Genomic DNA, 16588 nt, shown 5'->3' on the forward strand with positions numbered 1-16588 from the left:
CAAAGCCAACAACATAATGGAAAAAAACCTACGGCACCTGGTATTCCCAGGCGGTCTCCCATCCAGGTACTAACCAGGCCCGACCCTGCTTAGCATCCGAGATCAGACGAGATCGAGCGCATTCAGGGTGATGTGGCCTTGGCAATCTTGCACCCTACTTACAACTCTCTTAACAAAAGCCAAGGTGGTCACCTCAGGCAATCGAGAGGAAAAATACAGCAGGTCGCCAAAGCCAACAACATAATGGAAAAAAAGCCTACGGCACCTGGTATTCTCAGGCGGTCTCCCATCCAGGTACTAACCAGGCCCGACCCTGCTTAGCATCCGAGATCAGACGAGATCGAGCGCATTCAGGGTGATGTGGCAGTAGGCGATCTTGCACCCTACTTACAACTCTCTTGACAAAAGCCAAGGTGGTCACCTCGGGCAATCGAGAGGAAAAATACAGCAGGTCGCCAAAGCCAACAACATAATGAAAAAAAGCCTACGGCACCTGGTATTCCCAGGCGGTCTCCCATCCAGGTACTAGCCAGGCCCGACCCTGCTTAGCATCCGAGAGCGAGCGCATTCAGGGTGATGTGGCAGTAGGCGATCTTGCACCTTACTTACAACTCTCTTGACAAAAGCCAAGGTGGTCACCTCGGGCAATCGAGAGGAAAAATACAGCAGGTCGCCAAAGCCAACAACATAATGGAAAAATGCCTACGGCACCTGGTATTCCCAGGCGGTCTCCCATCCAGGTACTAACCAGGCCCGACGCTGCTTAGCTTCCGAGATCAGACGAAATCGAGCGCATTCAGGGTGATGTGGCCGTAGGCGATCTTGCACCCTACTTACAACTCTCTTGACAAAAGCCAAGGTGGTCACCTCGGGCAAGCGAGAGGAAAAATACAGCAGGTCGCCAAAGCCAACAACATAATGGAAAAAAGCCTACGGCACCTGGTATTCCCAGGCGGTCTCCCATCCAGGTACTAACCAGACCCGACCCTGCTTAGCATCCGAGATCAGATGAGATCGGGCGCATTCAGGATGATGTGGCCGTAGGCGATCTTGCACCCTACTTACAACTCTCTTGACAAAAGCCAAGGTGGTCACCTCGGGCAATCGAGAGGAAAAATACAGCAGGTCGCCAAAGCCAACAACATAATGGAAAAAAAGCCTACGGCACATGGTATTCTCAGGCGGTCTCCCATCCAGGTACTAACCAGGCCCGATCCTGCTTAGCATCCGAGATCAGACGAGATCGAGCGCATTCAGGGTGATGTGGCAGTAGGCGATCTTGCACCCTACTTACAACTCTCTTGACAAAAGCCAAGGTGGTCACCTCGGGCAATCGAGAGGAAAAATACAGCAGGTCGCCAAAGCCAACAACATAATGAAAAAAAGCCTACGGCACCTGGTATTCCCAGGCGGTCTCCCATCCAGGTACTAGCCAGGCCCGACCCTGCTTAGCATCCGAGAGCGAGCGCATTCAGGGTGATGTGGCAGTAGGCGATCTTGCACCCTACTTACAACTCTCTTGACAAAAGCCAAGGTGGTCACCTCGGGCAATCGAGAGGAAAAATACAGCAGGTCGCCAAAGCCAACAACATAATGGAAAAAAGCCTACGGCACCTGGTATTCCCAGGCGGTCTCCCATCCAGGTACTAACCAGGCCCGACCCTGCTTAGCATCCGAGATCAGATGAGATTGGGCGCATTCAGGATGATGTGGCCGTAGGCGATCTTGCACCCTACTTACAACTCTCTTGACAAAAGCCAAGGTGGTCACCTCGGGCAATCGAGAGGAAAAATACAGCAGGTCGCCAAAGCCAACAACATAATGGAAAAAAGCCTACGGCACCTGGTATTCCCAGGCGGTCTCCCATCCAGGTACTAACCAGGCCAGACCCTGCTTAGCATCCGAGAGCAGACGAGATTGAGCGCTTTCAGGGTGATGTGGCCGTAGGCAACATTGCATCCTACTTACAACTCTCTTAACAAAGGGCAAGGTGGTCACCTCAGGCAATCGAGAGGAAAAATACAGCAGGTCGCCAAAGCCAACAACATAATGGAAAAAAGCCTACGGCACCTGGTATTCCCAGGCGGTCTCCCATCCAGGTACTAACCAGGCCAGACCCTGCTTAGCATCCGAGATCAGACGAGATCGAGCGCATTCAGGGTGATGTGGCCGTAGGCGACTTTGCACTCTACTTACAACTCTCTTGACAAAAGCCAAGGTGGTCACCTCGGGCAATCGAGAGGAAAAATACAGCAGGTCGCCAAAGCCAACAACATAATGGAAAAAAGCCTACGGCACCTGGTATTCCCAGGCGGTCTCCCATCCAGGTACTAACCAGGCCCGACCCTGCTTAGCATCCGAGATCAGACGAGATCGAGCGCATTCAGGGTGATGTGGCCGTAGGCAATCTTGCACCCTACTTACAACTCTCTTGACTAAAGCCAAGGTGGTCACCTCGAGCAATCGAGAGAAAAAATACAGCAGGTCACCCAAGCCAACAACATAATGGAAAAAAGCCTACGGCACATGGTATTCCCAGGCGGTGTCCCATCCAGGTACTAACCAGGCCCGACCCTGCTTAGCATCCGAGATCAGATGAGATCGAGCGCATTCAGGGTGATGTGGCCATAGGTGATCTTGCACCCTACTTACAACTCTCTTGACAAAAGCCAAGGTGGTCACCTCGGGCAAGCGAGAGGAAAAATACAGCAGGTCGCCAAAGCCAACAACATAATGGAAAAAAACCTACGGCACCTGGTATTCCCAGGCGGTCTCCCATCCAGGTACTAACCAGGCCAGACCCTGCTTAGCATCCGAGATCAGACGAGACCGAGCGCATTCAGGGTGATGTGGCCGTAGGCAATCGTGCACCCTACTTACAACTCTCTTAACAAAAGCCAAGGTGGTCACCTCGGGCAATCGAGAGGAAAAATATAGCAGGTCGCCAAAGCCAACAACATAATGGAAAAAAGCCTACGGCACCCGGTATTCCCAGGCGGTCTCCCATCCAGGTACTAACCAGGCCCGACGCTGCTTAGCATCCGAGATCAGACGAGATCGAGCGCATTCAGGGTGATGTGGCCGTAGGCTACCTTGCACCCTACTTACAACTCTCTTGACAAAAGCCAAGGTGGTCACCTCGGGCAATCGAGAGGAAAAATACAGCAGGTCGCCAAAGCCAACAACATAATGGAAAAAAGCCTACGGCACCTGGTATTCCCAGGCGGTCTCCCATCCAGGTACTAACCAGGCCCGACCCTGCTTAGCATCCGAGATCAGATGAGATCGGGCGCATTCATGATGATGTGGCCGTCGGCGATCTTGCACCCTACTTACAACTCTCTTGACAAAAGCCAAGGTGGTCACCTCGGGCAATCGAGAGGAAAAATACAGCAGGTCGCCAAAGCCAACAACATAATGGAAAAAAACCTACGGCACCTGGTATTCCCAGGCGGTCTCCCATCCAGGTACTAACCAGGCCCGACCCTGCTTAGCATCCGAGATCAGACGAGATCGAGCGCATTCAGGGTGATGTGGCCTTGGCAATCTTGCACCCTACTTACAACTCTCTTAACAAAAGCCAAGGTGGTCACCTCAGGCAATCGAGAGGAAAAATACAGCAGGTCGCCAAAGCCAACAACATAATGGAAAAAAAGCCTACGGCACCTGGTATTCTCAGGCGGTCTCCCATCCAGGTACTAACCAGGCCCGACCCTGCTTAGCATCCGAGATCAGACGAGATCGAGCGCATTCAGGGTGATGTGGCAGTAGGCGATCTTGCACCCTACTTACAACTCTCTTGACAAAAGCCAAGGTGGTCACCTCGGGCAATCGAGAGGAAAAATACAGCAGGTCGCCAAAGCCAACAACATAATGAAAAAAAGCCTACGGCACCTGGTATTCCCAGGCGGTCTCCCATCCAGGTACTAGCCAGGCCCGACCCTGCTTAGCATCCGAGAGCGAGCGCATTCAGGGTGATGTGGCAGTAGGCGATCTTGCACCTTACTTACAACTCTCTTGACAAAAGCCAAGGTGGTCACCTCGGGCAATCGAGAGGAAAAATACAGCAGGTCGCCAAAGCCAACAACATAATGGAAAAATGCCTACGGCACCTGGTATTCCCAGGCGGTCTCCCATCCAGGTACTAACCAGGCCCGACGCTGCTTAGCTTCCGAGATCAGACGAAATCGAGCGCATTCAGGGTGATGTGGCCGTAGGCGATCTTGCACCCTACTTACAACTCTCTTGACAAAAGCCAAGGTGGTCACCTCGGGCAAGCGAGAGGAAAAATACAGCAGGTCGCCAAAGCCAACAACATAATGGAAAAAAGCCTACGGCACCTGGTATTCCCAGGCGGTCTCCCATCCAGGTACTAACCAGACCCGACCCTGCTTAGCATCCGAGATCAGATGAGATCGGGCGCATTCAGGATGATGTGGCCGTAGGCGATCTTGCACCCTACTTACAACTCTCTTGACAAAAGCCAAGGTGGTCACCTCGGGCAATCGAGAGGAAAAATACAGCAGGTCGCCAAAGCCAACAACATAATGGAAAAAAAGCCTACGGCACATGGTATTCTCAGGCGGTCTCCCATCCAGGTACTAACCAGGCCCGATCCTGCTTAGCATCCGAGATCAGACGAGATCGAGCGCATTCAGGGTGATGTGGCAGTAGGCGATCTTGCACCCTACTTACAACTCTCTTGACAAAAGCCAAGGTGGTCACCTCGGGCAATCGAGAGGAAAAATACAGCAGGTCGCCAAAGCCAACAACATAATGAAAAAAAGCCTACGGCACCTGGTATTCCCAGGCGGTCTCCCATCCAGGTACTAGCCAGGCCCGACCCTGCTTAGCATCCGAGAGCGAGCGCATTCAGGGTGATGTGGCAGTAGGCGATCTTGCACCCTACTTACAACTCTCTTGACAAAAGCCAAGGTGGTCACCTCGGGCAATCGAGAGGAAAAATACAGCAGGTCGCCAAAGCCAACAACATAATGGAAAAAAGCCTACGGCACCTGGTATTCCCAGGCGGTCTCCCATCCAGGTACTAACCAGGCCCGACCCTGCTTAGCATCCGAGATCAGATGAGATTGGGCGCATTCAGGATGATGTGGCCGTAGGCGATCTTGCACCCTACTTACAACTCTCTTGACAAAAGCCAAGGTGGTCACCTCGGGCAATCGAGAGGAAAAATACAGCAGGTCGCCAAAGCCAACAACATAATGGAAAAAAGCCTACGGCACCTGGTATTCCCAGGCGGTCTCCCATCCAGGTACTAACCAGGCCAGACCCTGCTTAGCATCCGAGAGCAGACGAGATTGAGCGCTTTCAGGGTGATGTGGCCGTAGGCAACATTGCATCCTACTTACAACTCTCTTAACAAAGGGCAAGGTGGTCACCTCAGGCAATCGAGAGGAAAAATACAGCAGGTCGCCAAAGCCAACAACATAATGGAAAAAAGCCTACGGCACCTGGTATTCCCAGGCGGTCTCCCATCCAGGTACTAACCAGGCCAGACCCTGCTTAGCATCCGAGATCAGACGAGATCGAGCGCATTCAGGGTGATGTGGCCGTAGGCGACTTTGCACTCTACTTACAACTCTCTTGACAAAAGCCAAGGTGGTCACCTCGGGCAATCGAGAGGAAAAATACAGCAGGTCGCCAAAGCCAACAACATAATGGAAAAAAGCCTACGGCACCTGGTATTCCCAGGCGGTCTCCCATCCAGGTACTAACCAGGCCCGACCCTGCTTAGCATCCGAGATCAGACGAGATCGAGCGCATTCAGGGTGATGTGGCCGTAGGCAATCTTGCACCCTACTTACAACTCTCTTGACTAAAGCCAAGGTGGTCACTTCGGGCAATCGAGAGGAAAAATACAGCAGGTCGCCAAAGCCAACAACATAATGGAAAAAAGCCTACGGCACCTGGTATTCCCAGGCGGAATCCCATCCAGGTAATAACCAGGCCCGACCCTGCTTAGCATCCGAGATCAGACGAGATCGAGCGCATTCAGGGTGATGTGGCCGTAGGCGATCTTGCACCCTACTTACAACTCTCTTGACAAAAGCCAAGGTGGTCACCTCGGGCAATCGAGAGGAAAAATACAGCAGGTCGCCAAAGCCAACAACATAATGGAAAAAAGCCTACGGCACCTGGTATTCCCAGGCGGTCTCCCATCAAGGTACTAACCAGGCCCGACCCTGCTTAGCATCCGAGATCAGACGAGATAGAGCGCATTCAGGGTGATGTGGCCGTAGGCGATCTTGCATCCTACTTACAACTCTCTTGACAAAAGCCAAGGTGGTCACCTCAGGCAAAGGAGAGGAAAAATACAGCAGGTCGCCAAAGCCAACAACATATTGGAAAAAATCCTACGACACCTGGTATTCCCAGGCGGCCTCCCATCCAGGTACCAACCAGGCCCGACCCTGCTTAGCATACGAGAATGAGCACATTCAGGGTAATGTGGCCGTAGGCGATCTTGCACGCTATTTACAACTCTCTTGACAAAAGCCAAGGTGGTCACCTCGGGCAATCGAGAGGAAAAATACAGCAGGTCGCCAAAGCCAACAACATAATGGAAAAAAGCCTACGGCACCCGGTATTCCCAGGCGGTCTCCCATCCAGGTACTAACCAGGCCAGACCCTGCTTAGCATCCGAGATCAGACGAGATCGAGCGCATTCAGGGTGATGTGGCCGTAGGCGACCTTGCGCTCTACTTACAACTCTCTTGACAAAAGCCAAGGTGGTCACCTCGGGCAATCGAGAGGAAAAATACAGCAGGTCGCCAAAGCCAACAACATAATGGAAAAAAGCCTACGGCACCTGGTATTCCCAGGCGGTCTCCCATCCAGGTACTAACCAGACGCGACCCTGCTTAGCATCCGAGATCAGATGAGATCGAGCGCATTCAGGGTGATGTGGCCGTAGGCAATCTTGCACCCTACTTACAACTCTCTTGACAAAAGCCAAGGTGGTCACCTCGGGCAATCGAGAGGAAAAATACAGCTGGTCGCCAAAACCAACAACATAATGGAAAAAAGCCTACGGCACCTGGTATTCCCAGGCGGTCTCCCATGCAGGTACTAAGCAGGCCCGACCCTGCTTTGCATACGAGAACGAGCGCATTCAGGGTAATGTGGCCATAGGCGATCTTGCACCCTATCTACAACTCTCTGGACAAAAGCCAAGGTGGTCACCTCGGGCAATCGAGAGGAAAAATACAGCAGATCGCCAAAGCGAACAACATAATGGAAAAAAGCCTACGGCACCTGGTATTCCCAGGCGGTCTCCCATCCAGGTACTAACCAGGCCCGACCCTGCTTAGCATACGAGAACGAGCGCATTCAGGGTAATGTGGCCGTAGGCGATCTTGCACCCTATTTACAACTCTCTGGACAAAAGCCAAGGTGGTCACCTCGGGCAATCGAGAGGAAAAATACAGCAGGTCGCCAAAGCCAACAACATAATGGAAAAAAGCCTACGGCACCTGGTATTCCCAGGCGGTCTCCCATCCAGGTACTAACCAGGCCCGACCCTGCTTAGCATCCGAGATCAGACGAGATCGAGCGCATTCAGGGTGATGTGGCCGTAGGCGATCTTGCACCCTACTTACAACTCTCTTGACAAAAGCCAAGGTGGTCACCTCGGGCAATCGAGAGGAAAAATACAGCAGGTCGCCAAAGCCAACAACATAATGGAAAAAAGCCTACGGCACCTGGTATTCCCAGGCGGTCTGCCATCCAGGTACTAACCAGGCCCGACCCTGCTTAGCATCCGACGTCAGACGAGATCGAGCGCATTCAGGGTGATGTGGCTGTAGGCGATCTTGCACCCTACTTACAACTCTCTTGACAAAAGCCAAGGTGATCACCTCGGGCAAACGAGAGGAAAAATACAGCAGGTCGCCAAAGCCAGCAACATAATGGAAAAAAGCCTACGGCACCTGGTATTCCCAGGCGGTCTCCCATCCAGGTACTAACCAGGCCCGACCCTGCTTAGCATCCGAGATCAGACGAGATCGAGCGCATTCAGGGTGATGTGGCCGTAGGCGATCTTGCTCCCTACTTACAACTCTCTTGACAAAAGCCAAGGTGGTCACCTCGGGCAATCGAGAGGAAAAATACAGCAGGTCGCCAAAGCCAACAACATAATGGAAAAAAGCCTACGGAACCTGGTATTCCCAGGCGGTCTCCCATCCAGGTACTAACCAGGCCCGACCCTGCTTAGCATCCGAGATCAGACGAGATCGAGCGCATTCAGGGTGATGTGGCCGTAGGCTACCTTGCACCCTACTTACAACTCTCTTGACAAAAGCCAAGGTGGTCACCTCGGGCAATCGAGAGGAAAAATACAGCAGGTCGCCAAAGCCAACAACATAATGGAAAAAAGCCTACGGCACCTGGTATTCCCAGGCGGTCTCCCATCCAGGTACTAACCAGGCCCGACCCTGCTTAGCATCCGAGATCAGATGAGATCGGGCGCATTCATGATGATGTGGCCGTCGGCGATCTTGCACCCTACTTACAACTCTCTTGACAAAAGCCAAGGTGGTCACCTCGGGCAATCGAGAGGAAAAATACAGCAGGTCGCCAAAGCCAACAACATAATGGAAAAAAACCTACGGCACCTGGTATTCCCAGGCGGTCTCCCATCCAGGTACTAACCAGGCCCGACCCTGCTTAGCATCCGAGATCAGACGAGATCGAGCGCATTCAGGGTGATGTGGCCTTGGCAATCTTGCACCCTACTTACAACTCTCTTAACAAAAGCCAAGGTGGTCACCTCAGGCAATCGAGAGGAAAAATACAGCAGGTCGCCAAAGCCAACAACATAATGGAAAAAAAGCCTACGGCACCTGGTATTCTCAGGCGGTCTCCCATCCAGGTACTAACCAGGCCCGACCCTGCTTAGCATCCGAGATCAGACGAGATCGAGCGCATTCAGGGTGATGTGGCAGTAGGCGATCTTGCACCCTACTTACAACTCTCTTGACAAAAGCCAAGGTGGTCACCTCGGGCAATCGAGAGGAAAAATACAGCAGGTCGCCAAAGCCAACAACATAATGAAAAAAAGCCTACGGCACCTGGTATTCCCAGGCGGTCTCCCATCCAGGTACTAGCCAGGCCCGACCCTGCTTAGCATCCGAGAGCGAGCGCATTCAGGGTGATGTGGCAGTAGGCGATCTTGCACCTTACTTACAACTCTCTTGACAAAAGCCAAGGTGGTCACCTCGGGCAATCGAGAGGAAAAATACAGCAGGTCGCCAAAGCCAACAACATAATGGAAAAATGCCTACGGCACCTGGTATTCCCAGGCGGTCTCCCATCCAGGTACTAACCAGGCCCGACGCTGCTTAGCTTCCGAGATCAGACGAAATCGAGCGCATTCAGGGTGATGTGGCCGTAGGCGATCTTGCACCCTACTTACAACTCTCTTGACAAAAGCCAAGGTGGTCACCTCGGGCAATCGAGAGGAAAAATACAGCAGGTCGCCAAAGCCAACAACATAATGGAAAAAAGCCTACGGCACCTGGTATTCCCAGGCGGTCTCCCATCCAGGTACTAACCAGACCCGACCCTGCTTAGCATCCGAGATCAGATGAGATCGGGCGCATTCAGGATGATGTGGCCGTAGGCGATCTTGCACCCTACTTACAACTCTCTTGACAAAAGCCAAGGTGGTCACCTCGGGCAATCGAGAGGAAAAATACAGCAGGTCGCCAAAGCCAACAACATAATGGAAAAAAAGCCTACGGCACATGGTATTCTCAGGCGGTCTCCCATCCAGGTACTAACCAGGCCCGATCCTGCTTAGCATCCGAGATCAGACGAGATCGAGCGCATTCAGGGTGATGTGGCAGTAGGCGATCTTGCACCCTACTTACAACTCTCTTGACAAAAGCCAAGGTGGTCACCTCGGGCAATCGAGAGGAAAAATACAGCAGGTCGCCAAAGCCAACAACATAATGAAAAAAAGCCTACGGCACCTGGTATTCCCAGGCGGTCTCCCATCCAGGTACTAGCCAGGCCCGACCCTGCTTAGCATCCGAGAGCGAGCGCATTCAGGGTGATGTGGCAGTAGGCGATCTTGCACCCTACTTACAACTCTCTTGACAAAAGCCAAGGTGGTCACCTCGGGCAATCGAGAGGAAAAATACAGCAGGTCGCCAAAGCCAACAACATAATGGAAAAATGCCTACGGCACCTGGTATTCCCAGGCGGTCTCCCATCCAGGTACTAACCAGGCCCGACGCTGCTTAGCTTCCGAGATCAGACGAAATCGAGCGCATTCAGGGTGATGTGGCCGTAGGCGATCTTGCACCCTACTTACAACTCTCTTGACAAAAGCCAAGGTGGTCACCTCGGGCAATCGAGAGGAAAAATACAGCAGGTCGCCAAAGCCAACAACATAATGGAAAAAAGCCTACGGCACCTGGTATTCCCAGGCGGTCTCCCATCCAGGTACTAACCAGGCCCGACCCTGCTTAGCATCCGAGATCAGATGAGATTGGGCGCATTCAGGATGATGTGGCCGTAGGCGATCTTGCACCCTACTTACAACTCTCTTGACAAAAGCCAAGGTGGTCACCTCGGGCAATCGAGAGGAAAAATACAGCAGGTCGCCAAAGCCAACAACATAATGGAAAAAAGCCTACGGCACCTGGTATTCCCAGGCGGTCTCCCATCCAGGTACTAACCAGGCCAGACCCTGCTTAGCATCCGAGATCAGACGAGATTGAGCGCTTTCAGGGTGATGTGGCCGTAGGCAACATTGCATCCTACTTACAACTCTCTTAACAAAGGGCAAGGTGGTCACCTCAGGCAATCGAGAGGAAAAATACAGCAGGTCGCCAAAGCCAACAACATAATGGAAAAAAGCCTACGGCACCTGGTATTCCCAGGCGGTCTCCCATCCAGGTACTAACCAGGCCAGACCCTGCTTAGCATCCGAGATCAGACGAGATCGAGCGCATTCAGGGTGATGTGGCCGTAGGCGACCTTGCACTCTACTTACAACTCTCTTGACAAAAGCCAAGGTGGTCACCTCGGGCAATCGAGAGGAAAAATACAGCAGGTCGCCAAAGCCAACAACATAATGGAAAAAAGCCTACGGCACCTGGTATTCCCAGGCGGTCTCCCATCCAGGTACTAACCAGGCCCGACCCTGCTTAGCATCCGAGATCAGACGAGATCGAGCGCATTCAGGGTGATGTGGCCGTAGGCAATCTTGCACCCTACTTACAACTCTCTTGACTAAAGCCAAGGTGGTCACTTCGGGCAATCGAGAGGAAAAATACAGCAGGTCGCCAAAGCCAACAACATAATGGAAAAAAGCCTACGGCACCTGGTATTCCCAGGCGGAATCCCATCCAGGTAATAACCAGGCCCGACCCTGCTTAGCATCCGAGATCAGACGAGATCGAGCGCATTCAGGGTGATGTGGCCGTAGGCGATCTTGCACCCTACTTACAACTCTCTTGACAAAAGCCAAGGTGGTCACCTCGGGCAATCGAGAGGAAAAATACAGCAGGTCGCCAAAGCCAACAACATAATGGAAAAAAGCCTACGGCACCTGGTATTCCCAGGCGGTCTCCCATCAAGGTACTAACCAGGCCCGACCCTGCTTAGCATCCGAGATCAGACGAGATAGAGCGCATTCAGGGTGATGTGGCCGTAGGCGATCTTGCATCCTACTTACAACTCTCTTGACAAAAGCCAAGGTGGTCACCTCAGGCAAAGGAGAGGAAAAATACAGCAGGTCGCCAAAGCCAACAACATATTGGAAAAAAGCCTACGACACCTGGTATTCCCAGGCGGCCTCCCATCCAGGTACCAACCAGGCCCGACCCTGCTTAGCATACGAGAATGAGCACATTCAGGGTAATGTGGCCGTAGGCGATCTTGCACGCTATTTACAACTCTCTTGACAAAAGCCAAGGTGGTCACCTCGGGCAATCGAGAGGAAAAATACAGCAGGTCGCCAAAGCCAACAACATAATGGAAAAAAGCCTACGGCACCCGGTATTCCCAGGCGGTCTCCCATCCAGGTACTAACCAGGCCAGACCCTGCTTAGCATCCGAGATCAGACGAGATCGAGCGCATTCAGGGTGATGTGGCCGTAGGCGACCTTGCGCTATACTTACAACTCTCTTGACAAAAGCCAAGGTGGTCACCTCGGGCAATCGAGAGGAAAAATACAGCAGGTCGCCAAAGCCAACAACATAATGGAAAAAAGCCTACGGCACCTGGTATTCCCAGGCGGTCTCCCATCCAGGTACTAACCAGACGCGACCCTGCTTAGCATCCGAGATCAGATGAGATCGAGCGCATTCAGGGTGATGTGGCCGTAGGCAATCTTGCACCCTACTTACAACTCTCTTGACAAAAGCCAAGGTGGTCACCTCGGGCAATCGAGAGGAAAAATACAGCTGGTCGCCAAAACCAACAACATAATGGAAAAAAGCCTACGGCACCTGGTATTCCCAGGCGGTCTCCCATGCAGGTACTAAGCAGGCCCGACCCTGCTTTGCATACGAGAACGAGCGCATTCAGGGTAATGTGGCCATAGGCGATCTTGCACCCTATCTACAACTCTCTGGACAAAAGCCAAGGTGGTCACCTCGGGCAATCGAGAGGAAAAATACAGCAGATCGCCAAAGCGAACAACATAATGGAAAAAAGCCTACGGCACCTGGTATTCCCAGGCGGTCTCCCATCCAGGTACTAACTAGGCCCGACCCTGCTTAGCATACGAGAACGAGCGCATTCAGGGTAATGTGGCCGTAGGCGATCTTGCACCCTATTTACAACTCTCTGGACAAAAGCCAAGGTGGTCACCTCGGGCAATCGAGAGGAAAAATACAGCAGGTCGCCAAAGCCAACAACATAATGGAAAAAAGCCTACGGCACCTGGTATTCCCAGGCGGTCTCCCATCCAGGTACTAACCAGGCCCGACGCTGCTTAGCATCCGAGATCAGACGAGATCGAGCGCATTCAGGGTGATGTGGCCGTAGGCGATCTTGCACCCTACTTACAACTCTCTTGACAAAAGCCAAGGTGGTCACCTCGGGCAATCGAGAGGAAAAATACAGCAGGTCGCCAAAGCCAACAACATAATGGAAAAAAGCCTACGGCACCTGGTATTCCCAGGCGGTCTGCCATCCAGGTACTAACCAGGCCCGACCCTGCTTAGCATCCGACGTCAGACGAGATCGAGCGCATTCAGGGTGATGTGGCTGTAGGCGATCTTGCACCCTACTTACAACTCTCTTGACAAAAGCCAAGGTGATCACCTCGGGCAAACGAGAGGAAAAATACAGCAGGTCGCCAAAGCCAGCAACATAATGGAAAAAAGCCTACGGCACCTGGTATTCCCAGGCGGTCTCCCATCCAGGTACTAACCAGGCCCGACCCTGCTTAGCATCCGAGATCAGACGAGATCGAGCGCATTCAGGGTGATGTGGCCGTAGGCGATCTTGCTCCCTACTTACAACTCTCTTGACAAAAGCCAAGGTGGTCACCTCGGGCAATCGAGAGGAAAAATACAGCAGGTCGCCAAAGCCAACAACATAATGGAAAAAAGCCTACGGAACCTGGTATTCCCAGGCGGTCTCCCATCCAGGTACTAACCAGGCCCGACCCTGCTTAGCATCCGAGATCAGACGAGATCGAGCGCATTCAGGGTGATGTGGCCGTAGGCGATCTTGCACCCTACTTACAACTCTCTTGACAAAGGCCAAGGTGGTCACCTCGGGCAATCGAGAGGAAAAATATAGCAGGTCGCCAAAGCCAACAACATAATGGAAAAAAGCCTACGGCACACGGTATTCCCAGGCGGTCTCCCATCCAGGTACTAACCAGGCCCGACCCTGCTTAGCATCCGAGATCAGACGAGATCGAGCACATTTAAGGTGATGTGGCTGTAGGCGATCTTGCACCCTACTTACAACTCTCTTGACAAAAGCCAAGGTGGTCACCTCGGGCAAACGAGAGGAAAAATACAGCAGGTCGCCAAAGCCAACAAAATAATGGAAAAAAGCCTACGGCACCTGGTATTCCCAGGTGGTCTCCCATCCAGGTACTAACCAGGCCCGACGCTGCTTAGCATCCGAGATCAGACGAGATCGAGCGCATTCAGGGTGATGTGGCCGTAGGCGATCTTGCTCCCTACTTACAACTCTCTTGACAAAAGCCAAGGTGGTCACCTCGGGCAATCGAGAGGAAAAATACAGCAGGTCGCCAAAGCCAACAACATAATGGAAAAAAGCCTACGGCACCTGGGATTCCCAGGCGGTCTCCCATCCAGGTACTAACCAGGCCCGACCCTGCTTAGCATCCGAGATCAGACGAGATCGAGCGCATGCAGGGTGATGTGGCCGTAGGCGATCTTGCACCCTACTTACAACTCTCTTGACAAAAGCCAAGGTGGTCACCTCGGGCAATCGAGAGGAAAAATACAGCAGGTCGCCAAAGCCAACAACATAATGGAAAAAAGCCTACGGCACCTGGTATTCCCAGGCGGTCTCCCATCCAGGTACTAACCAGGCCCGACCCTGCTTAGCATCCGAGATCAGATGAGATCGAGCGCATTCAGGGTGATGTGGCCGTAGGCAATCTTGCACCCTACTTACAACTCTCTTGACAAAAGCCAAGGTGGTCACCTCGGGCAATCTAGAGGAAAAATACAGCAGGTCGCCAAAGCCAACAACATAATGGAAAAAAGCCTACGGCACCTGGTATTCCCAGGCGGTCTCCCAGCCAGGTACTAACCAGGCCCGACCATGCTTAGCATCAGAGATCAGACGAGATCGAGCGCATTCAGGGTGATGTGGCCGTAGGCGATCTTGCACCCTACTTACAACTCTCTTGACAAAAGCCAAGGTGGTCATCTCGGGCAATCGAGAGGAAAAATACAGCAGGTCGCCAAAGCCAACAACATAATGGAAAAAAGCCTACGGCACCTGGTATTCCCAGGCGGTCTCCCCTCCAGGTACTAACCAGGCCCGACCCTGCTTAGCATCCGAGATCAGACGAGATCGAGCGCTTTCAGGGTGATGTGGCCGTAGGTGAGCTTGCACCCTACTTACAACTCTCTTGACAAAAGCCAAGGTGGTCACCTCGGGCAATCGAGAGGAAAAATACAGCAGGTCGCCAAAGCCAACAAAATAATGGAAAAAAGCCTACGGCACCTGGTATTCCCAGGCGGTCTCCCATCCAAGTACTAACCAGGCCTGACCCTGCTTAGCATCCGAGATCGGACGAGATCGAGTGCATTCAGGGTGATGTGGCTGTAGGCAATCTTGCACCCTACTTACAACTCTCTTGACAAAAGCCAAGGTGGTCACCTCGGGCAATCGAGAGGAAAAATACAGCAGGTCGCCAAAGCCAACAAAATAATGGAAAAAAGCCTACGGCACCTGGTATTCCCAGGCGGTCTCCCATTCAAGTACTAACCAGGCCCGACCCTGCTTAGCATCCGAGATCAGACGAGATCGAGCGCATCCAGGGTGATGTGGCCGTAGGCAATCTTGCACCCTACTTACAACTCTCTTGACAAAAGCCAAGGTGGTCACCTCGGGCAATCGAGAGGAAAAATACAGCAGGTCGCCAAAGCCAACAACATAATGGAAAAAAGCCTACGGCACCTGGTATTCCCAGGCGGTCTCCCATCCAGGTACTAACCAGGCCCGACCATGCTTAACATCTGAGATCAGACGAGATCGAGTGCATTCAGGGTGATGTGGCCATAGGCCATCTTGCACCCTACTTACAACTCTCTTGACAAAAGCCAAGGTGGTCACCTCAGACAATCGAGAGGAAAAATACAGAAGGTCGCCAAAACCAACAACATAATGGAAAAAAGCCTACGGCACCTGGTATTCCCAGGTAGTCTCCCATCCAGGTACTAACCAGACCAGACCCTGCTTAGCATCCGAGATCAGACGAGATCGAGCGCATTCAGCGTGATGTGGCCGTAGGCGATCTTGCACCCTACTTACAACTCTCTTGACAAAAGCCAAGGTGGTCACCTCGGGCAAACGAGAGGAAAAATACAGCAGGTCGCCAAAGCCAACAACATAATGGAAAAAAGCCTACGGCACCTGGTATTCCCAGGCGGTCTCCCATCCAGGTACTAACCAGGCCCGACCCTGCTTAGCATGCGAGATCAGACAAGATCGAGCGCATTCAGGGTGATGTGGCCGTAGGCGATCTTGTGCACTACTTACAACTCTCTTGACAAAAGCCAAGGTGGTCACCTTAGGCAATCGAGAGGAAAAATACAGCAGGTCGCCAAAGCCAACAACATAATGGAAAAAAGCCTACGGCACCTGGTATTCCCAGGCGGTCTCCCATCCAGGTACTAACCAGGCCCGACACAGCTTAGCATCCGAGATCAGACGAGATCGAGCGCATTCGGGGTGATGTGGCCGTAGGCGATCTTGCACCCTACTTACAACTCTCTTGACAAAAGCCAAGGTGGTCACCTCGGGCAATCGAGAGGAAAAATACAGCAGGTCGCCAAAGCCAACAACATAATGGAAAAAAGCCTACGGCACCTGGTATTCCCAGGCGGTCTCCCA

At 52.6% G+C, this 16588-nt stretch overlaps 46 non-coding genes and 24 pseudogenes across 46 annotated transcripts in view; all 70 read right to left on the minus strand.

The window, feature by feature from the left end:
- Positions 1–25: 25 nt before the first annotated feature.
- Positions 26–144, minus strand: LOC143946178 (5S ribosomal RNA; annotated as a pseudogene).
- Positions 145–253: 109 nt separating this feature from the next.
- LOC143954095 (5S ribosomal RNA) lies at positions 254–372 on the minus strand. Its single transcript, XR_013269117.1, has one exon. It is a non-coding gene; the product is annotated as a 5S ribosomal RNA (ribosomal RNA).
- A 109-nt stretch (positions 373–481) lies between these two features.
- LOC143949233 (5S ribosomal RNA) lies at positions 482–590 on the minus strand (annotated as a pseudogene).
- A 109-nt stretch (positions 591–699) lies between these two features.
- On the minus strand, positions 700–818 carry LOC143951739 (5S ribosomal RNA). The gene has a single exon (XR_013266982.1). It is a non-coding gene; the product is annotated as a 5S ribosomal RNA (ribosomal RNA).
- A 109-nt stretch (positions 819–927) lies between these two features.
- On the minus strand, positions 928–1046 carry LOC143948889 (5S ribosomal RNA). Its single transcript, XR_013265437.1, has one exon. It is a non-coding gene; the product is annotated as a 5S ribosomal RNA (ribosomal RNA).
- A 110-nt stretch (positions 1047–1156) lies between these two features.
- Positions 1157–1275, minus strand: LOC143946919 (5S ribosomal RNA; annotated as a pseudogene).
- Positions 1276–1384: 109 nt separating this feature from the next.
- Positions 1385–1493, minus strand: LOC143949235 (5S ribosomal RNA; annotated as a pseudogene).
- A 109-nt stretch (positions 1494–1602) lies between these two features.
- Positions 1603–1721, minus strand: LOC143951193 (5S ribosomal RNA). The gene has a single exon (XR_013266488.1). It is a non-coding gene; the product is annotated as a 5S ribosomal RNA (ribosomal RNA).
- A 109-nt stretch (positions 1722–1830) lies between these two features.
- Positions 1831–1949, minus strand: LOC143945316 (5S ribosomal RNA; annotated as a pseudogene).
- A 109-nt stretch (positions 1950–2058) lies between these two features.
- LOC143952084 (5S ribosomal RNA) lies at positions 2059–2177 on the minus strand. Its single transcript, XR_013267295.1, has one exon. It is a non-coding gene; the product is annotated as a 5S ribosomal RNA (ribosomal RNA).
- A 109-nt stretch (positions 2178–2286) lies between these two features.
- Positions 2287–2405, minus strand: LOC143954052 (5S ribosomal RNA). Its single transcript, XR_013269078.1, has one exon. It is a non-coding gene; the product is annotated as a 5S ribosomal RNA (ribosomal RNA).
- Positions 2406–2514: 109 nt separating this feature from the next.
- Positions 2515–2633, minus strand: LOC143943867 (5S ribosomal RNA; annotated as a pseudogene).
- Positions 2634–2742: 109 nt separating this feature from the next.
- On the minus strand, positions 2743–2861 carry LOC143943673 (5S ribosomal RNA; annotated as a pseudogene).
- A 109-nt stretch (positions 2862–2970) lies between these two features.
- LOC143952318 (5S ribosomal RNA) lies at positions 2971–3089 on the minus strand. The gene has a single exon (XR_013267506.1). It is a non-coding gene; the product is annotated as a 5S ribosomal RNA (ribosomal RNA).
- A 109-nt stretch (positions 3090–3198) lies between these two features.
- Positions 3199–3317, minus strand: LOC143952297 (5S ribosomal RNA). The gene has a single exon (XR_013267488.1). It is a non-coding gene; the product is annotated as a 5S ribosomal RNA (ribosomal RNA).
- Positions 3318–3426: 109 nt separating this feature from the next.
- LOC143946179 (5S ribosomal RNA) lies at positions 3427–3545 on the minus strand (annotated as a pseudogene).
- Positions 3546–3654: 109 nt separating this feature from the next.
- LOC143954096 (5S ribosomal RNA) lies at positions 3655–3773 on the minus strand. Its single transcript, XR_013269118.1, has one exon. It is a non-coding gene; the product is annotated as a 5S ribosomal RNA (ribosomal RNA).
- Positions 3774–3882: 109 nt separating this feature from the next.
- LOC143949236 (5S ribosomal RNA) lies at positions 3883–3991 on the minus strand (annotated as a pseudogene).
- Positions 3992–4100: 109 nt separating this feature from the next.
- Positions 4101–4219, minus strand: LOC143951740 (5S ribosomal RNA). The gene has a single exon (XR_013266983.1). It is a non-coding gene; the product is annotated as a 5S ribosomal RNA (ribosomal RNA).
- Positions 4220–4328: 109 nt separating this feature from the next.
- Positions 4329–4447, minus strand: LOC143948902 (5S ribosomal RNA). Its single transcript, XR_013265438.1, has one exon. It is a non-coding gene; the product is annotated as a 5S ribosomal RNA (ribosomal RNA).
- A 110-nt stretch (positions 4448–4557) lies between these two features.
- LOC143946920 (5S ribosomal RNA) lies at positions 4558–4676 on the minus strand (annotated as a pseudogene).
- Positions 4677–4785: 109 nt separating this feature from the next.
- LOC143949237 (5S ribosomal RNA) lies at positions 4786–4894 on the minus strand (annotated as a pseudogene).
- A 109-nt stretch (positions 4895–5003) lies between these two features.
- On the minus strand, positions 5004–5122 carry LOC143951195 (5S ribosomal RNA). The gene has a single exon (XR_013266490.1). It is a non-coding gene; the product is annotated as a 5S ribosomal RNA (ribosomal RNA).
- Positions 5123–5231: 109 nt separating this feature from the next.
- On the minus strand, positions 5232–5350 carry LOC143945317 (5S ribosomal RNA; annotated as a pseudogene).
- A 109-nt stretch (positions 5351–5459) lies between these two features.
- Positions 5460–5578, minus strand: LOC143952085 (5S ribosomal RNA). Its single transcript, XR_013267296.1, has one exon. It is a non-coding gene; the product is annotated as a 5S ribosomal RNA (ribosomal RNA).
- A 109-nt stretch (positions 5579–5687) lies between these two features.
- On the minus strand, positions 5688–5806 carry LOC143954064 (5S ribosomal RNA). Its single transcript, XR_013269089.1, has one exon. It is a non-coding gene; the product is annotated as a 5S ribosomal RNA (ribosomal RNA).
- Positions 5807–5915: 109 nt separating this feature from the next.
- Positions 5916–6034, minus strand: LOC143954542 (5S ribosomal RNA). The gene has a single exon (XR_013269523.1). It is a non-coding gene; the product is annotated as a 5S ribosomal RNA (ribosomal RNA).
- A 109-nt stretch (positions 6035–6143) lies between these two features.
- LOC143953396 (5S ribosomal RNA) lies at positions 6144–6262 on the minus strand. Its single transcript, XR_013268482.1, has one exon. It is a non-coding gene; the product is annotated as a 5S ribosomal RNA (ribosomal RNA).
- Positions 6263–6589: 327 nt separating this feature from the next.
- On the minus strand, positions 6590–6708 carry LOC143952842 (5S ribosomal RNA). The gene has a single exon (XR_013267980.1). It is a non-coding gene; the product is annotated as a 5S ribosomal RNA (ribosomal RNA).
- A 109-nt stretch (positions 6709–6817) lies between these two features.
- On the minus strand, positions 6818–6936 carry LOC143951612 (5S ribosomal RNA). The gene has a single exon (XR_013266868.1). It is a non-coding gene; the product is annotated as a 5S ribosomal RNA (ribosomal RNA).
- A 327-nt stretch (positions 6937–7263) lies between these two features.
- Positions 7264–7372, minus strand: LOC143948712 (5S ribosomal RNA; annotated as a pseudogene).
- A 109-nt stretch (positions 7373–7481) lies between these two features.
- LOC143954076 (5S ribosomal RNA) lies at positions 7482–7600 on the minus strand. Its single transcript, XR_013269100.1, has one exon. It is a non-coding gene; the product is annotated as a 5S ribosomal RNA (ribosomal RNA).
- Positions 7601–7709: 109 nt separating this feature from the next.
- LOC143945933 (5S ribosomal RNA) lies at positions 7710–7828 on the minus strand (annotated as a pseudogene).
- A 109-nt stretch (positions 7829–7937) lies between these two features.
- Positions 7938–8056, minus strand: LOC143954088 (5S ribosomal RNA). Its single transcript, XR_013269111.1, has one exon. It is a non-coding gene; the product is annotated as a 5S ribosomal RNA (ribosomal RNA).
- A 109-nt stretch (positions 8057–8165) lies between these two features.
- Positions 8166–8284, minus strand: LOC143951700 (5S ribosomal RNA). The gene has a single exon (XR_013266948.1). It is a non-coding gene; the product is annotated as a 5S ribosomal RNA (ribosomal RNA).
- Positions 8285–8393: 109 nt separating this feature from the next.
- Positions 8394–8512, minus strand: LOC143952299 (5S ribosomal RNA). Its single transcript, XR_013267490.1, has one exon. It is a non-coding gene; the product is annotated as a 5S ribosomal RNA (ribosomal RNA).
- A 109-nt stretch (positions 8513–8621) lies between these two features.
- On the minus strand, positions 8622–8740 carry LOC143946180 (5S ribosomal RNA; annotated as a pseudogene).
- Positions 8741–8849: 109 nt separating this feature from the next.
- LOC143954097 (5S ribosomal RNA) lies at positions 8850–8968 on the minus strand. The gene has a single exon (XR_013269119.1). It is a non-coding gene; the product is annotated as a 5S ribosomal RNA (ribosomal RNA).
- Positions 8969–9077: 109 nt separating this feature from the next.
- Positions 9078–9186, minus strand: LOC143949238 (5S ribosomal RNA; annotated as a pseudogene).
- A 109-nt stretch (positions 9187–9295) lies between these two features.
- LOC143951741 (5S ribosomal RNA) lies at positions 9296–9414 on the minus strand. The gene has a single exon (XR_013266984.1). It is a non-coding gene; the product is annotated as a 5S ribosomal RNA (ribosomal RNA).
- Positions 9415–9523: 109 nt separating this feature from the next.
- On the minus strand, positions 9524–9642 carry LOC143948914 (5S ribosomal RNA). Its single transcript, XR_013265439.1, has one exon. It is a non-coding gene; the product is annotated as a 5S ribosomal RNA (ribosomal RNA).
- A 110-nt stretch (positions 9643–9752) lies between these two features.
- LOC143946921 (5S ribosomal RNA) lies at positions 9753–9871 on the minus strand (annotated as a pseudogene).
- Positions 9872–9980: 109 nt separating this feature from the next.
- On the minus strand, positions 9981–10089 carry LOC143949240 (5S ribosomal RNA; annotated as a pseudogene).
- A 109-nt stretch (positions 10090–10198) lies between these two features.
- On the minus strand, positions 10199–10317 carry LOC143951742 (5S ribosomal RNA). Its single transcript, XR_013266985.1, has one exon. It is a non-coding gene; the product is annotated as a 5S ribosomal RNA (ribosomal RNA).
- A 109-nt stretch (positions 10318–10426) lies between these two features.
- LOC143951197 (5S ribosomal RNA) lies at positions 10427–10545 on the minus strand. The gene has a single exon (XR_013266491.1). It is a non-coding gene; the product is annotated as a 5S ribosomal RNA (ribosomal RNA).
- A 109-nt stretch (positions 10546–10654) lies between these two features.
- On the minus strand, positions 10655–10773 carry LOC143954955 (5S ribosomal RNA; annotated as a pseudogene).
- Positions 10774–10882: 109 nt separating this feature from the next.
- LOC143952086 (5S ribosomal RNA) lies at positions 10883–11001 on the minus strand. Its single transcript, XR_013267297.1, has one exon. It is a non-coding gene; the product is annotated as a 5S ribosomal RNA (ribosomal RNA).
- Positions 11002–11110: 109 nt separating this feature from the next.
- On the minus strand, positions 11111–11229 carry LOC143954101 (5S ribosomal RNA). The gene has a single exon (XR_013269122.1). It is a non-coding gene; the product is annotated as a 5S ribosomal RNA (ribosomal RNA).
- Positions 11230–11338: 109 nt separating this feature from the next.
- Positions 11339–11457, minus strand: LOC143954544 (5S ribosomal RNA). Its single transcript, XR_013269525.1, has one exon. It is a non-coding gene; the product is annotated as a 5S ribosomal RNA (ribosomal RNA).
- A 109-nt stretch (positions 11458–11566) lies between these two features.
- On the minus strand, positions 11567–11685 carry LOC143953397 (5S ribosomal RNA). Its single transcript, XR_013268483.1, has one exon. It is a non-coding gene; the product is annotated as a 5S ribosomal RNA (ribosomal RNA).
- A 327-nt stretch (positions 11686–12012) lies between these two features.
- Positions 12013–12131, minus strand: LOC143952844 (5S ribosomal RNA). The gene has a single exon (XR_013267981.1). It is a non-coding gene; the product is annotated as a 5S ribosomal RNA (ribosomal RNA).
- Positions 12132–12240: 109 nt separating this feature from the next.
- LOC143951613 (5S ribosomal RNA) lies at positions 12241–12359 on the minus strand. The gene has a single exon (XR_013266869.1). It is a non-coding gene; the product is annotated as a 5S ribosomal RNA (ribosomal RNA).
- A 327-nt stretch (positions 12360–12686) lies between these two features.
- LOC143949445 (5S ribosomal RNA) lies at positions 12687–12795 on the minus strand (annotated as a pseudogene).
- A 109-nt stretch (positions 12796–12904) lies between these two features.
- On the minus strand, positions 12905–13023 carry LOC143951678 (5S ribosomal RNA). The gene has a single exon (XR_013266928.1). It is a non-coding gene; the product is annotated as a 5S ribosomal RNA (ribosomal RNA).
- Positions 13024–13132: 109 nt separating this feature from the next.
- Positions 13133–13251, minus strand: LOC143945935 (5S ribosomal RNA; annotated as a pseudogene).
- Positions 13252–13360: 109 nt separating this feature from the next.
- LOC143954113 (5S ribosomal RNA) lies at positions 13361–13479 on the minus strand. The gene has a single exon (XR_013269133.1). It is a non-coding gene; the product is annotated as a 5S ribosomal RNA (ribosomal RNA).
- A 109-nt stretch (positions 13480–13588) lies between these two features.
- Positions 13589–13707, minus strand: LOC143951701 (5S ribosomal RNA). The gene has a single exon (XR_013266949.1). It is a non-coding gene; the product is annotated as a 5S ribosomal RNA (ribosomal RNA).
- Positions 13708–13816: 109 nt separating this feature from the next.
- On the minus strand, positions 13817–13935 carry LOC143947118 (5S ribosomal RNA; annotated as a pseudogene).
- Positions 13936–14044: 109 nt separating this feature from the next.
- Positions 14045–14163, minus strand: LOC143951346 (5S ribosomal RNA). The gene has a single exon (XR_013266627.1). It is a non-coding gene; the product is annotated as a 5S ribosomal RNA (ribosomal RNA).
- Positions 14164–14272: 109 nt separating this feature from the next.
- LOC143950146 (5S ribosomal RNA) lies at positions 14273–14391 on the minus strand. The gene has a single exon (XR_013265575.1). It is a non-coding gene; the product is annotated as a 5S ribosomal RNA (ribosomal RNA).
- Positions 14392–14500: 109 nt separating this feature from the next.
- On the minus strand, positions 14501–14619 carry LOC143947030 (5S ribosomal RNA). The gene has a single exon (XR_013265266.1). It is a non-coding gene; the product is annotated as a 5S ribosomal RNA (ribosomal RNA).
- A 109-nt stretch (positions 14620–14728) lies between these two features.
- On the minus strand, positions 14729–14847 carry LOC143943713 (5S ribosomal RNA; annotated as a pseudogene).
- A 109-nt stretch (positions 14848–14956) lies between these two features.
- Positions 14957–15075, minus strand: LOC143952354 (5S ribosomal RNA). The gene has a single exon (XR_013267539.1). It is a non-coding gene; the product is annotated as a 5S ribosomal RNA (ribosomal RNA).
- A 109-nt stretch (positions 15076–15184) lies between these two features.
- Positions 15185–15303, minus strand: LOC143952269 (5S ribosomal RNA). The gene has a single exon (XR_013267462.1). It is a non-coding gene; the product is annotated as a 5S ribosomal RNA (ribosomal RNA).
- A 109-nt stretch (positions 15304–15412) lies between these two features.
- Positions 15413–15531, minus strand: LOC143945072 (5S ribosomal RNA). Its single transcript, XR_013265085.1, has one exon. It is a non-coding gene; the product is annotated as a 5S ribosomal RNA (ribosomal RNA).
- Positions 15532–15640: 109 nt separating this feature from the next.
- On the minus strand, positions 15641–15759 carry LOC143953249 (5S ribosomal RNA). The gene has a single exon (XR_013268349.1). It is a non-coding gene; the product is annotated as a 5S ribosomal RNA (ribosomal RNA).
- Positions 15760–15868: 109 nt separating this feature from the next.
- On the minus strand, positions 15869–15987 carry LOC143945965 (5S ribosomal RNA; annotated as a pseudogene).
- Positions 15988–16096: 109 nt separating this feature from the next.
- Positions 16097–16215, minus strand: LOC143952877 (5S ribosomal RNA). Its single transcript, XR_013268011.1, has one exon. It is a non-coding gene; the product is annotated as a 5S ribosomal RNA (ribosomal RNA).
- Positions 16216–16324: 109 nt separating this feature from the next.
- LOC143954039 (5S ribosomal RNA) lies at positions 16325–16443 on the minus strand. Its single transcript, XR_013269066.1, has one exon. It is a non-coding gene; the product is annotated as a 5S ribosomal RNA (ribosomal RNA).
- A 109-nt stretch (positions 16444–16552) lies between these two features.
- Positions 16553–16588, minus strand: part of LOC143947152 (5S ribosomal RNA) — a 119-nt gene continuing 83 nt past the window's right edge. The window contains exon 1 of the ribosomal RNA XR_013265277.1: positions 16553–16588. This exon is cut by the window's right edge and continues 83 nt beyond it. This is a non-coding gene — a ribosomal RNA (5S ribosomal RNA).

Source organism: Lithobates pipiens, unplaced genomic scaffold (genome assembly GCF_037356315.1).
Source record: "Lithobates pipiens isolate NorthernLeopardFrog02 unplaced genomic scaffold, aLitPip1_a1.2 Scaffold_30, whole genome shotgun sequence".
In the NCBI taxonomy this organism is placed as follows: domain Eukaryota; kingdom Metazoa; phylum Chordata; class Amphibia; order Anura; family Ranidae; genus Lithobates; species Lithobates pipiens.